The sequence below is a fragment of the Petromyzon marinus genome, chromosome 2, assembly GCF_048934315.1.
Source record: "Petromyzon marinus isolate PM22_M1 ecotype Great Lakes invasive population chromosome 2, UKy_Petmar_22M1.pri1.0, whole genome shotgun sequence".
NCBI lineage: Eukaryota > Metazoa > Chordata > Hyperoartia > Petromyzontiformes > Petromyzontidae > Petromyzon > Petromyzon marinus.
Window position 1 is genome coordinate 5,698,250 of NC_133668.1, and position 15,764 is coordinate 5,714,013.

Below are 15,764 nucleotides of genomic sequence, written 5' to 3' on the forward strand. Positions count from 1 at the left end.
TGAAACACGGCAAAACGAATTCTTCTGCCGTGGCTGATCACTGTTACAACGCTGTGGGGGATCATGATATAATTTTCTCCGATACCAAGGTTCTTTGCAAACCCACGGGCTTTTATCAGAGATTTGTTCATGAAGCAATTCAGATCTACAAACACAGACACAATTTCAACCGAGAGGATGGTTTCAAATTAAGCAACCATTGGAAAGATGTTCTAAATCGAACAAAACATTAAACTAATTTCAATGGTACAGTAGATTTTTCAAGTAGTGGTACCCCAAACTTTCGCAGCTCTTATAAATTCCCCCTTTTCATACCATCAATAGGTAAACTCCCCCCTCCCCCTTCCCCCCCCCCCCCGCGCCAAACTGCGAGTCCACCGGTACGTACACCACCTCTTTCCTAAAATCCGCCAATCAAATGCTAGTTTTTATGCTAATTTCTTTGTCAGAACACCTTGTTTGCTCGCACACAGGTCCGATGTCTGAGCGTGGTTGTGTTTCGCTAAATTATCCTGTTTGATGAGTACTAGGTGCCTCGGTGAATGTATATGCTCTAACTTTAACATAGCTATTTCTGTGACCAGTTACACGCTAATCACTCAGCTATTTCAATGCTAAATTCGATGCTAATTCCTTTGTCAAGGGGTACCTCTGCGGATGTGTATACTTTAACTTAGCTATTTCAATGAGCCATTTCAATGCTAAATTATATGCTAATTCCTTTGTCAAGGCACTTGGCCTTTTTCTTCTCACACAGCTTAAAGGTCGTGATCTAAGCGTGGCTTCTTCCACTCCAGCGCAAATTCCTTTGTCAAGGGGTACCTCTGCGGATGTGTATACTTTAACTTAGCTATTTCAATGAGCCATTTCAATGCTAAATTATATGCTAATTCCTTTGTCAAGCAGCGCTAATTCCTTTGTCAAGGGGTACCTCTGCGGATGTGTATACTTTAACTTAGCTATTTCAATGAGCCATTTCAATGCTAAATTATATGCTAATTCCTTTGTCAAGGCGCGTGGTCTTTTTCTTCTCACACAGCTTAAAGGTCGTGATCTAAGCGTGGCTTCTTCCACTCCAGCGCTGTCCTCCAGACAGTCTCGTCCCTTCACCTGATGAAGGCCGCTTGTGTTGTGGCCGAAACGTCGTGATTTTTTGTTATTTTATTTTCACCTACGTGACTTTACCCAATAGAACCAAAGAGTATCGAGACGATAGTTGAATTCATCCCAAACGCCTCTCAAAGTGAAGTCTTCTTCCACTGAAGTCACCGCTGCCGTGATTCTGTTTTTGAGGTCATCCAGATTAGTCGCTAATGGTGGCACAAAAACACCACGGGTCTTTGACATATCCCCTCAAGAAAAAGTCGCAGGGTGTGGTGATGTCTGGGGATCTTGGGGGCCAAGAGTTTAGCTCCAGGTCTTGGGGTCCTGTGTGACCTATCCAACGTTGAGGCGGTGTTGTCTTGCGAATGACTGAGGCTAGGGGCTGTTTGTGCGCTGGGAGAAGCATCGAGCGGTAATCATTTGAAACTCTATGCGCCGCCCTCTCTATGCCCCGCCCTCTCTATGCCCCGCCCTCTCTATACCCCGCCCCTTTCAAGTGGTAAGAGTTTTATTCATGGGCGGTTCGTGGTTGCAGAGATATAGCGATTTAAATTCGGGTCCATCTCTTTTTAAACACCCTGTAATTCTAGGAGCATAAGGACATTTTTTTTTTTTTAAACATGTGTCCTATTTGAGTTGGATTTGTTCTCGCCGTATTTCAATAGACGCTGCAAGAGACGCGCGCGAACGCACATACGCACATGCTCGTGGCTTTCATTTCTCACGGAATAAAATACGGTCTGTTGGTAGACCTGGGAGTAGTAATGGACTCGACTGTCATGAGTCGAGTCCATTACGAATGCGCACCGATCACACATGGCAAGCACTTTGTAACAACACTGTTTTAGGCCCGTTGCAAAGACTGGCTGAGGACTTAAGGATTGATCTCCTGAACATCCGCCAGTAACTGCTTCCAGGTCTGCAGGCCGGAGACTGCCACACCGCGCTGCCCGTATCACTGCACGCGGCTTGTGTGTGGCTACAGCCGTAACAAAGAAGTACACTCGACGTGGTATGCCAGGTGTGGAAATATTTTGTGAGTCACCGATCTGGAGAGACCCATCTGAAATGAATCTCTGCGCGAGCTGCGTTAACACAATACTGCCCTAGGGCGTGGCTCGTTTTCGCGAAGTTGGATTTAATGTGACTATATATGTTTCAGTTTATTAACGGATTATTTGGAATCAGATAAATATTTTGTGGTACTCTATCACATAGCTTAATTTACTCAGCCTCTGAGAGCAGTAAACTAGGTAGGAGAATTTAGCATCATCGATAACAAAAGACCAAGAGCCTTGAGAGACCAGTAATATAGGTATGTTGGACTTCTTTCTAATCATACTTATCCAACCATGCTAATCGGAGGTGCGGGGGAAGAGAATAAACTAAACACAAAAAGCAGTTAAAAAGAAATGAGTTTTAATCGAGAGTAAAAAGTGCATAGCTCCAGTGGTTTCCTAACATCAGAAAGAAGAGCGTTCCAGATGGCCGCAGGAGTGCATCTAAAAGCACGTGATGCGGTGACCGTCTTTGTTCGACGGTCAGCCAGAAGCCGGTGCTACGAGGATGACCGGCGTGTGCATGAGGTTTATGCTTCTTGACGAGATCAGCAAGGCATTGATTATGGGGGCTCTTAGTAAGCACCCACTGAGAAGAGAAATGGCACACACGAGGGTGGGGGTGCTGTGGCCAGCAGTACTGTATAGTCAAACAAATCCTCATCATCATTAGACCTCCTTTGCCAGTACCAAAATATAAGAATAGGGTTTTTCCCCTTTTTTTCTGGCAACAAAACTGAAACCTTTTTACAAGGATTCATGTCTGCATTAACCACAATACCTGCAGTCAAACGCCTTTTGGCGTCATCTGGTCGAGCACCAATTGGGTCGAGGCTCAAAAGAAAGCCGTCCCTTGATGTGGACCAATCAGTTTCAAGGACAATGCATATATTATCATAGTATGTTTATGTTTGCATTTTGACTGCAGGTATTGTGGTTAATACAGACATGAATCCTCGTAAAAAGGTTTCAGTTTTGTTGCCAGAAAAAAGGGAAAAAACCCTATTCTTCTCTTAAATCCTCATCACTTGACGTAACAAGGGAGTCCATCCAGCAGTGGCATGACAAAGGGCTGTAAGTGAATATTAATTAATGTGTATTCAGCATCCTTCACAGCATCCAGATGCAAACTCTCATGAGGCTGCGTTCAAAAATGAAAGCGTTCCGTATGTTTGACCCCAAATAAGGCTTCTTGGTTTTTGGATCGTACAGCTTTCTATTTCTTCTAAACCTTATTTAGAATTTAGATCGGTTACTCACTCACTGACCCACTCAAGATCGCCTATATGCCTGATGTGTGCATTACATTCCTATACGATTGCTTGTCTTGCGATCGAAACGTCGTGATGACGATTGCGTGTGTTGCGATGGAAACGTCCTGATATTATTATTTGTATTATTATATTTTTATTATTTTTTCGATCTACGCGGCTTTACCAAAAGACCCAAAGAATACGAATTCCTGCAGTCACGAAAGCTTTAGGTCAAGGTGAGTTTAGAGTTCATACGTACATTAATATCATTTTTTTTTTTCGCGCGTACAGCCGAGTGGAAAAAGGGATGGAGATGTGTAGGTCCAAGTTCACTAGAGAAAATTGACGGCAAAAGGTGGCAGCCGTTTGTGTGTGTGTGGCTCCTCCATGCCTCCGTTGAGCGACCGTTTGGGACAGCGGATTAGGGTACGGTCCCCGTACTGGCGCCATCCTATGAAGTTCCTGCAATGCCTCAAAACCAGCTCACTCCCGCGCATTAGCTGATCTCGTGGCTCCATCTCCGCAGTTGTCATATCTTTTTGGGCGCGATAACGTGCACGTACGTTTTAATGCACGGACATTCGGGTGGAGTGTTTGTGCAGTGTAGCGTGCATTGCACGATTAACCCGGTGATCTGAGTTCGATACCGCCGTACTCGTATTTTTTTTATTTTACCAGGTAAGGCCCACTGAGCTACACAGCTCTTTTTCAGTTGCGACCTGGCCACAAATGATAGCTCAACGAAGTGGCTTGTCATCGTGTGGGAATGTATAGCAGCCAAATACTCTAAACGCACGTCTCTAAATGTGGGGGGGGGGGGGAAACCGGAGGACCCGGATAAAAAAAAAACCCACGCAATCACGTGGAGAGAGAACACGCAAACTCCAAATATACAGGGGTCAGGGTGAGGATCGAACCCACAACCTCCTGTATATCAGGCGAGGGAGATAACATCTTTTCACCGCAGTGTCCCAGTTCGATGGTCAGTGACATCTGACCTGGTCCTGAACCCCACCCCCTCGTCTGCACACTTTGCCAACCACACTAGACACAGCGTGGTGAAGTATGGCCAAACGCCTCGTGGCCAGCATGGCATGGGGAGACCTTTGTCCAGCAATGGGATTGACCAAAGGGCCAAAATTCTCCCCCTCCTCCGTGTGTGAACGTGTGTGTGTGTGTGTGTATATACACGCACGGCCATGACGTGTTGCGGCAGCGGAATAAAAATGCTTGCGTGCCTCGTCGGGAGATGGGGGTGCGGTTGCTGTTTAATCGGAACATAAACAGCAGGTGCTGTGCGCAAAATCTAAATATTTGCGATTGGAAATGGAACAATCTTAATTCACTCCGTTCTGGGATGACAACGTGGTGATGCACATCAGCTGGTGACATGGGCAGCATCACGGTAAGGGGGGGGGGAGGGGAGGTGGGATGGGGGGGTACAAAGGGGTGAGTGCCCCCACCCTCCACTTGGCAGACTGAGTAGACTCGGGGAAGTAGGAGCCAATTAATACATTGTAACAGTAAATGCTACGTGCATCATTATGAGATCCACCGCTGGATGAAGGCCTCCCCCAAGCCTGTGGCATCTCTCAGGTTCCTGGCGATGTGAGCGATCCATCTGGCATCTGCAGACGAGCTGATTTTGTTTCTCCATTCCCGCGAGGAACAACCCTACAGGTGCGTTTTTCCTTCCTTTTAGCTGTCACGTTAAAAAATAAAGGTGTGCAGTGGACTGCAATAATAGGTTACTCACGGAACCACGGTACAAATGCTCCTGCCGAGGAAATTCTAATCGCGGCGCTAAGCTGTGCGGCCTCATTCCCTAACCCAGCTCCTCAGCGCAACATCCCTCAAAGCTCTGCGTTGTGTTTTTCAGATTATTATTTGTATTTGTGATTACTATTATATACTCTAAACGTAAATATTCGTCAGCGTCCCAGGTTGTACCACGTGTTGTTTGGACACCGCGGGGAAACGTTGGGATATCGTGCCGAACCGAAAACAATACATCGAGAAAACCATCTGGATGAGCAATACTGCAGCCCGACCACAAACACCTAAACTATTAAACTACTAAACATTTTTTTTTATTTTACCAGGTAATGCCCACTAATCTATATAGCTCTCTTTCACAAGCGACCTGGCCACAAATGATAGCTCAACGAAGTGGCTTACCACATGTAAATTTGTAGCAGCCAAATACTCCAAACACGTGACGTCGATTCTAAACGTGGAGGGAATCGACCGGAGGACCCGGAGAAAAATTCAACGCGACCAACTGGGAGAGAGACACCGCAAACTCCAAACATACAGCAGGCATCGTCAGGGTCAGGATCGAACCCACGACCCTCCTGCATACCAGGCGAGGTAGTTAACTTCTCGCCACCACCACCACCACCCTCAAGAGCCCCGCGCCACGCTTCGACGCCGTCCTTGAGCCACCCTCGACTTGTAATCGGTGGCGCCGCTCAGAGACAGCGACCTGTCGATGGGACGGCTTTCGGGACACCGCCCCGGTTTGCCCTTTGAGCTGTCGACAGTGGATATTTCTCTGCCGCACGCTATCACGTTATTGGCTAAAGGACGCGCAACCTCATCTTGATTAGTTAAGGCAGGGGTCACCAAACATTTTTCACAGTGGGCCGGATAACTGAAAGAATGACGAGCGCGGGCCGCGTAATCATTCTGTTCAATACTTGCAAGCCAGAACGAAAGCTCGGGGAAAAAAAGACGAAAAACTAAGTTCAGCATTCCATGTTAATCACGGGTGAGTGGCGTGCAATGCACAAAAAACAAAGACAACCAACATATTTATTTTTCTAAAACGTTACCAAAGAAGGCGACGTTAGCAAAAAGATAGTTACATCAGACCTAGTGTACACATATCCGAATCTCACAAACTAAGCAGCAAAAAAGGTTAGTGAGATTTGTGAAACTGACGTTTGGCTTTCAAGATATTTAAATTGTATCACAACGTCTCGTGTTCCATACGTTTTATCAACCAAATTCAAGTACCGTCGGCGGGCCTGATGGACTGACGTCGCGGGCCGTATCCAGCCCACGGGCCGTAGTTTGGTGACCCCTGAGTTAAGGAAAAACACAATAAGGGTAGCTGGTGTACCGTGAGAGTAAGGGGACAGATTAGACAATTTCTCAAAGTAACATCTAAACATCACACACAACACACACGAGGCAAAGGGGTGAGATGGTCAAGGGTCAGGGTTGCTCAATCCTGTGAATGCAACGTTTTGCACGCAGCGTTGGATAGTCACGTGGTCATGCAAATCAGGTGTGTAACAATGCACCCGGCCACCAGCGACCTGATAGAATTGACGCGATTAGGAATTGAATTTCCATTGGATATTCGAAGCTCCATTTTGTCTCCCGTTAACCAACTTGCTCGTCTGTCTCATTATATCTGTTCTGTTTGATCCATGAGTCTAAATGCAGGATTAGCTTATCATCTGCATATCAATTTACCTGACTGTAAAAATCCATTCTCACGTGCATTATTCGATGCATTCACCGTAAGCATAGATTTTAACCGAGCATTTAATGCAATGTTACAGGCCTAATTGAAAACTTTTTAACTGCTTTTTGTCTTTAGTTTGTTCTTCCCCCGCACTTCCGATTAGCACGGTTGACTAAGTACGGTGCGAAAGAAGTTCAACATAGATCAATACAAATATACACATTACTGTGCGCGGTGTGTGAGAATCCAGCTGGCAGGGCTGAATGGTCACCTGTAGCCTCGTGAAAGAGAGATACAGGCTCTAAAAATTGGCTCTCCATTTATCATGATCACCATCGTCAGCAATGGCCATGACCTATCAACTGCTGGATGAAAGGATCCCGATGTCATCACCATTCCTCAGTGTCTCGCGATGCAACTGTCCATCGAGCACCGGTACACGAGCCGGTCTCAACACCTCCATCTCCATGGGGCTCCACAGGTGGCGAGATGTTAACTACCTCGCCAGGCACACAGGAGGCCGTGGGTTCGATTCCGATACTGACGCCTGCTGTATATTTTGAGTCTGCATGTCTCTCTCCCCGTGGTCACGTGGATTTCTCTCCAGGTTCTCCGGTTTTTCCCTCCACATTTAGAATCAACGTGCGTTGAGAGTGTATCGTTGCTATAAATCTCCACATAAGCCACTTCGTTGAGCTATCAAATAGCTATATAGCTCAGTGGGCCTTACCTGGTAAAATAAAAAAAAAATATTTAGTTTAGTTTTATGGTGGTGGCCGCCTTCTTGAGCGTCTATCTCCATTAGGCGTCAACCCATCTGGAGACGAGCCCGACCCCAGCCCGCATACTTTCACCAACAGTCAATATTACGTATTTAACTTTCTTATACATTCTCCGATCCATGCTGTCTCGGAGGGCGCGCGTATGCAGGTCGGACTTCGTTCACACCGTAAGTAGCCAACCATGCTCACCAGAGGTGCGGGATAGGCTCTTCACCTGCTCGTAACTGAAGATTGGCTTTCTCACGGTCTACCAATTACGTATTTATCATTGCCATGCCATCGCACATGTGGGGTTTTCTATGGGTGCAACGGTTTGCAAAAATATCCGAAAGAAACACGTGTGTGTGTTACCAAATATCCCAGAAATAAGATCCTGGATAAGTGTCCCAAGGCTCGATTATGAGACTCTAGCAGATCAACAAAAGAGATTACTATTAGTGGTGGGGAACATCCAGACATCGTCGGTGTAGAAGAGACACGTTAAGTGAGAGGCGAGGCAAAGTTCACACCCGCGGGGTTGTAAACGCGCAAGAATGTGTCAATCCCGGCACGTTAATGTGATCGCCTTAATCTGAAAATTGCCCCTTTTTCCTCCTCCTCCACCACCATCACTTCCACCGCCTCCTCCACTACCTCCACCACCTCTGCACTCCGTTCCTCCCACGTTTTCCGCTCGATATCCACACCGGGCCACCATCACCACCACCACCACCGTCACCACCGCCGTCACCACCACCACGAGTGCCACGCAGGCTTCTCTGTGCTTCCCGCGCTGTTACCTCGAGTGGCCTCGGTTCCCACACTCTGCAGGCTTTCCCGTCCTCGTTGGCTTCAAAGTGTGCAGGAATTCAACGGTGGAATGCCGCTGGTGCAGTTTCGCTTGTTTTTGTTTTTAAATGTCCAGGTTTCTTTTTTTTTACCCAAATTTGATCCAATGGTGCTACCGGGCTGGTGTCGTGCGAAAACGCGTCTATTCGGAAACCTCACAGAACTATTCCAGAGATCCGATCAAGTGAGCCCTCTCTTACCCACACGCTATATGCCGCAAGCTGCCCTTTCACACGTGCCCTCCCACGGAGAAATGCTCTTCGCGTGGCAGTCAAAACCGACATTTAGTGACGAGGCCGCGATCGATCACCAACTCACTGCGCTTGAGAATCCGGTTTAATCGCGGGCGGCTCGCAACCGGATGAGAACTCAGGGGTGGTGGTTCAGCGCTCTGCACTCCGAGACACCGGGCCACCTCAGTGCAGTTGTCACCTCATCACACGGGGCTGGTGTGGCCAGGGCCATGCACAGGATTCCTTCGTCTCCAAAGTATTGACACCCACACAATGCAATTGGTACACTTCGTTTGGGCCGAGTCCACCTAGGAGAAAGCCAGACTAGATTAACTCCAATTTCCACTTGAATTGTGTAGAGACAGGAAGAAAAGCCATGTCATTAAACACAACTGCACCTAAAAAAGACAAAGATTCACCCCCCCCCCCCCGTATAACCTGAACAGACTGTTGGGGCAAGTGCTGTTAGTGAGCACCTATGAAGGCCGGCACGGCACACGAAGGGGTAGGTAGCAAGCACTACGCCCGGCCGCCTTTGTCTCCCCAGTGGCGATGTTTACACACCGCACCAGGTATTCATTTGAAGCTGAGTCGACCTAAGGGAGGCCCTGGACCGGTTCAAATAATCGTCTTCTGGTGTTGACCGTGACCGTGAGCTGGAATCGAACCCATGTCGCCGGGTTCGTAGCACAGCACGCTAACCAGTAGACTACCGCACGACACGCAATTGGGTGGTGTGGACAGCACAACGCCCGGCTGCATTTGTTTACCCTGTGCCGTAGAAGGCACTCGCCACTGATAATGTCTGTGGCTGGGATTCGAACTGTGATTGCTGAGGTTTGTAGCGCAGCGTGATAAACTCTGCACCAACAACAACCGCTATTCGCCACTAAGTGCTGGGGACGTCACCACGGCGCTTGTGCCGGGCTACGTGCACTTTAAGGCCACGTGAAGTGTCGAACGCCCGCTGGCAGGAGGTCAGACCCAGGTGCCATGGGTTGACAAAGATGACTAGCAGAGACACCACCTGTGCCCCCAACTGTGCCAACTGTCTGTGTTTTCACCACCCGGCGCTCTGCTAGTTGTTTGAACGTCGGCTCCTCTGCCCTCCGTTGTTGCTCGAGGGCAACCGTCTCCAACAGCGCCGCACCACTGTTCCACACACATGGGATTTCACGACTGCGCGCGAAGACGCACGCAAATATGCACGCATGTATATGCATGCCTATAGAACTTCCCTGCATGAACACAGAGTGGGCTTGCACACCTAATCACTATGTAAATGACCTCTTCATATTTAATGCTGGGTGAACTCCAGAACTTATGCCCCAGGACAAACGCGAGCACATGAATCGATTGGCGGTAGCCCGGGTCACCGCAACATATTGGTGGGCCGGGCATAGTTTAAGGTTTTTTTTTTTTATGGGAGCATCGCTGGTACTACCATCCTGTCCTGCCGGAGGGCGACGCTGGGAGCGATGATGACGACGACGATGTCGATCCCGCCAGCACGACCATGACCGCCGGCCGTACCAAGAGAGCGCCCGGTGCGCCATTGCCTCCAAGTGGTCTCGCTCCCAAAGACAAGGAGGGTGGCCGCCCCCGTAAGAAGCAGAACGTGCTGGGGAATGACCAGACCAGCATCCTGATGCACTTTCAAAACAAGCGATAAACAGCCGTTGCCATGCACAAATCCCCAGCAGCCCCCCTTTTTTATGGGTGTTTTGCGTGCATTTTTATTTCCATATTTGGCGTGCGTATCGGGCTCAGTGACATCTCCCGTCTTCATAGGCCTTCTGGTTTCGGAGTTATGGAGGTTTTGGCACCCCCGGGTCACGATGGTGACCCGGGTCACCGCCAATCGATTCACGTGTATACATGCACGGGAGACTGGCCATGAGGATGCCGCGAATGTTGACGTTGATTTTGTCTGCAGCCTCCACCGTTGATGGTGACGATAATGTGGCGCAATTCCAAATGTTTTAAAAGATGAAATAAGTAAATCAAAAGCAAGTGGGGTTCATCGATACCTCCACCGAGTCACTGAATGATAACTTTTAAAATAATGTACATAAAATATACACATTGTGGGGGCAGGGGGGGGGGGGGGTGGGGGAGGGCGGGCGGGCGGAACGCAGTGGTTTGTGCATCGTCCTATGATGCCGGTGGCCCGAGTTTGATTCCCGGCCAAGGTTAACATCAGAAGCGAGCGATGACCGGCGTGGTGAAGTTACAGTAAGGCAATCCCCACGACCGACACGGGATGTCTTCATCGAACAAGGGGAATGACTTTGTGAAGCCACGACTAAGTTTGTTTTTCATCATTAACATGCACGTGAATAACGTTGCTTTATGCATGCTAATGTTCAGCCGCGACTATGCAAAGCAACACATCTCACAGCGCTGCCCGTAAACGTCCGCGGTCCCACTTGTCAACAAGCGTGGTCTGGCATTCAATGCACAGCGCCAACTGCGGTTATATGGCAAGAAGGACGCGAGGACTGTCCCATGACTTTGTTCCGACCAAACCTCCACCCCGCTTTATCTAGATCTGCACGCACTCACACACGCGCGCACACACGCACGTGCGCGCGTGTGCGCATACCAGCCGAAAAGAGACGGGGCGTCGTTTGGATTTTTTTTTTACAAGTTCCGATCCCTTTCAGGTACTGGAGAAGTACACGTCCGTGTTCTGTCTGCGGTACAACGCAGGCTGGGGTACCGCCGCTCCGACAGCGTGCCTTCCAGCGATTACCGATTCGCTCCACGTGCTGCGAAAATGGCCCTCTCGTTTCAAGTGACATTGGGGGAATCTTGAACGTCCACTGTGAAGCAGACGGTATTTTACAGTGAACATGCCCACAGTAACAAGTAGGGCGGCGGACGGATTCGAACCGCGAACGTCTGCGACCAAGCAGTGAATGCGTTCCTGCTCATTTGAGGCTGATGTATGCACGTATGTTGAACTTCTTTCGCGCCGTACATAGCCAACCGTGCCAACCAGAGCTGTGTGATATGACCAAAGGGAGTCCCGAGACCGACTCAGACACCACTCGCCACCGATGTGAGCTCTGGCCCCCTCAGCGGGTACGCCGCAGCGCTCCAACCACTAGCGTCACCACTCCGGACAGGCGAGTACATATACCCGCCCAGCCACGCTCATGCACAGACGATCATGAGGGATTGAGAGCCAACAAAAAAAACAGACACTTCCGCCACAGTCGGGGCTGTACCCCACGATCTCCCGCCCGTGCCCACCGCCCCTCAACGTGCCCACCGAACCGCACCGACGGGTCACGTGCAGTGCACGTCTTTTGTCTCCAAATCTAAACCGCCAAACGCAATCATCTCCTCCTCTTCCCCCACACACCCCCCGCCGCCTACCTAGGAGGCGATCGCCCACACAGGTGAGGCTCTCTCGACGACTCGTAAACACGCGCGCCCCCCCCCACCCCACCCCACCCCACCCCGAAACCGGCAGCGCAAATCGCTCGCCGCAGCCGGGGCGGCCGCCGTCGCTTCCCGTCGCCGTCGCGGGAGCCAGCCGGGTCGCTGATGAGTCCCGGCGATAAAAGCGTCTAAGTGCGCTTTTCATTTCGCCCGGGGACAGGTGTGTCTGCCTAGGGCTCGGCGTGACCCCTCTCTGACCAGACTCGCCCCCCCCCGCTCCCACCCTGCCCCCATCCCCCCCCCCCCCTGCCAACAAGTCCCTCTACGCGCTCGCTCGTCCGTTCGCTCACTCGGGCTACACGGGTGGTTGATGGCGGGTGGTGGCGCAACGCTCGCTCGCTCGCTCGCCTCTTGTGCCACGCTGTAGGACACTTGCTCGCTCGCACACGCGCCCACTCACATGCGCATATATACCGCTGCTTCAAAATGAGGCGCAAATGTCTGCTTGCCCAAACATTCAACAAAACTGTCGCTCTCCCACCACACCGCCCACCAAATCCACTCCTTCCCAAAAAGAAAAACCTTTAGAAAACAAATGCTACCAAATTTCCAATTGCAAGGCAATGTGCTTCATGTTTGGCAGTGAAATTGTGGGTCTTATATTGTATTCCGTATTATGTGTTCAGTAAAAAATATATTGTAAAAAAAACAAGTTCATGGGAAACAAACCAGAGTCGAGAGCCCCTGTTTATTTGTTGTGCCTGCGCACACATACGGTGCACATTATTGTGAGCTATGTGTTATTTGTGTACACAATCATGGGCTTATCCTTCGTTTATATACAAATGCGGCTAAATACAGTAATGCACGCTCTCCGCATATTTGCGTACGCGGCACTGCGTGTCTGCGGGATTACTTTTTTTCTCTTTCTCCTCCGTTTTTTTCGTCGAGCCCTTATCGCCAAAGTCATCGGACGGGATCAAGAAAAAGCACAATTATGTTCGAGGGCTCAGCAACCCCTGTAATTACAGAGCCTTGACTGTGAACTGAGCACGGCGACTGGTTACCAAAAAAAAACACCGGACGACAGCAGCAGCCCCCCCCCTCCCACCCCCCCAGCCGATAAGACATCTCCCTTACCACCATCGACCACCACAATCTCCTGAGCACCACCGTCGCCAACCCAACACCGTTTACAAAACCCATTCGCTATAAATCGACATAATCCCCGACCTGTGGAATACCCAACTCGCTTTAATGCCGTTGGAACCTCCGGCAAATACAGCCACCGGCCGCCTACCACAACCGACCACGATTTCCAGGGGCCATGAATTCTATCCTGGGATTTTCCGACAGTCGCACCAACTCTGACCGACTGACAAACAAGACCCACGCTGACACGGCCTGCTGCGCACCAGCAAATGAGCCTGCGTAAAACTACACCAGAGAGAACATCTCCATTGACAAGACGGTTCATTTGTTCGTCCGTCAGCCGCGGCACTTTACCGGACTGATTTCCCTCGCACAAACACAATGGGGGTCATGTACGGTACTATTTTCGCCGCCTCTTGCGCTCACACACTATTTTTCGTTCACGACCGTTAAAGACCCAATTTGTTCGTATTCCTCAATGACGCCGGGCACTCATTGCTCTGCAAATGTCGATGGTTTTTTTTTGGTCTTCGTTTTGATGTCACTGCTGTGCCACATGCACCACGGATCTCCCCTTGTGAAAATAGCTGGGCAACTGGCTAAATGGGCTCCGACCGTGTAACAAACCCAAGTGGAGTTAAACTTTACCAGAAAGAACCGCACGCCTAAGGCACCGACAACAAGCTGCGCACAACGTATGACATTTGGCCTATTAACAAAAAAAAGTTGCAAAGTTTATGGTGTTTCAACAAATGTTTTAACTCCATTTGCATTCCACCATTGTTTTGCATTTAAGAGTTGAGAATGATTTTGTTAAATCATGAAAATTACAGGTAATACGTGGGAAACAAAAGTACAGATTTATTGGGGGATTTAAACTGTGATATGTCATGGGCAGTACTCTCAATAGCATTGTACTCTAAATAACATACTACAATGACCACGATCACCGTGACCATCTTTCTCTCTATCTCTGCTACTGAATGGGCATGGACACCGCAACCAAAGTATCTGCATCATAACAAGACCAACACCAATTTGCATCCTAGGAGTCTACAATGCAGTGCGCTTAATCATCCTCACCTCCACCTTATGCCCAACTCCCACATCCTGCCAGACAGCTTCCACTACCGCCACCACCCGTGTCCCGGTCCACCCCCGTCCCAGTCCACCCCTGTCCCGGTCCACCCCAGTCCCGGTCCACCCCTGTCCCGGTCGACTGAAAACATGCCCCCCCCCCCCACCTTCTCTCACTCCGGCTCGAACCGCAGCACACCATTAACGAGTAACGGAGGAGAGCACGACGATTGTGTGTGCGTGCATGAATGTGGACGTGCGAAGGCATCGACCGCGTACAGTACGCATGTACACACCTGTTTAATATTAGTCAGGACATGCATTCCTGTATGCATGCAGTATCTCTAATGTTATCCACACCATTAAACTCCTAATTGCATTCCTGACCCCGTGTGACCCTTTCACCCTTACTTCCCCCGCTCAGGTGACTCGCCAGAGTCTGTTTCTCCCAGACTGAGCTCCTTAGTTGAAATACCAACAGTTCCACTGCATATGGCTCGAGGGTGAGATGGCGGTGGGTGGCAGTGGGAAGGCGGTGGGGTGGGTGTTGGTGGGATGGCGGTGGGTGGCGCTGGGTGGCGGTGAGTGGTGGTGAGTGGCGGTGGGATGGTGGTGGGATGTCGGTGAGATGGTGGTGGGTGGTGGTGGGATAGTGGTGGGATGGTGGTGGGTGGTGGTGGTGGTGGTGGTGAGATGGTGGTGGGTGGTGGTGGGATGGTGGTGGTGGGATGGTGGTGGGTGGCTTAGGGTAGCGGTGAGTGGTAGTGGGATGGTGTTGGGATGGCGGTGGGATGGTGGTGGGTGGCGCTGGGTAGCGGTGAGTGGCGGTGGGATGGTGGTGGGTGGTGGTGAGATGGTGGTGGGTCGCGCTGGGTGGCGGTGAGTGGCGGTGGGATGGTGGTGGGATGGTGGTGAGGTGGTGGTGGGATGGTGGTGGGATAGCGGTGAGATGGTATTGGGTGGTGGTGGGGAGAGGGGGTAGGAAGATGCTTAAGCAGGGGGTGGTGGTGAATATAGCAGTTGGAGACAAGCGTAAGGGGTGAACTAGGCATGGGAAGAGAGGGGGGTTTGTGGGAGAACATTAATTCCAGCAACCCGAAGCATCCAGTCTATAGAGATACGGCAGGAGACACGGATTTTTTAAGTAATGAAAACTTTGCTTAGGCAGCAGAACACGCAGCAGACTTAAGCTTTTTTTCTTACAAGGAAATAAAACTGCAATATAAGTATTCCGCTGGCAGGGCCGGCGCCCGATGAGAGGGCCGACGTCCGTAGATTTCCCCCCCGTGTCCCCGCGGGACGATCAGCATGCCCCGACGTCTCCACCTCTCGTCTACCGCGAGCTGCCACCCCCCTCGATCCAGCGGATCGCCCCAGCATGAGCCCGGTCTCGTGTGAACTCGGAAGCCAAG

At 50.2% G+C, this 15,764-nt stretch overlaps 1 long non-coding RNA gene across 1 annotated transcript in view; it reads right to left on the reverse strand.

Moving 5' to 3' along the window:
- The window catches only part of LOC116948984 (uncharacterized), a 67,044-nt gene that overhangs the window by 10,628 nt on the left and 40,652 nt on the right, over positions 1-15,764 (reverse strand). The gene's annotated exons all lie outside the window — the stretch shown is intronic.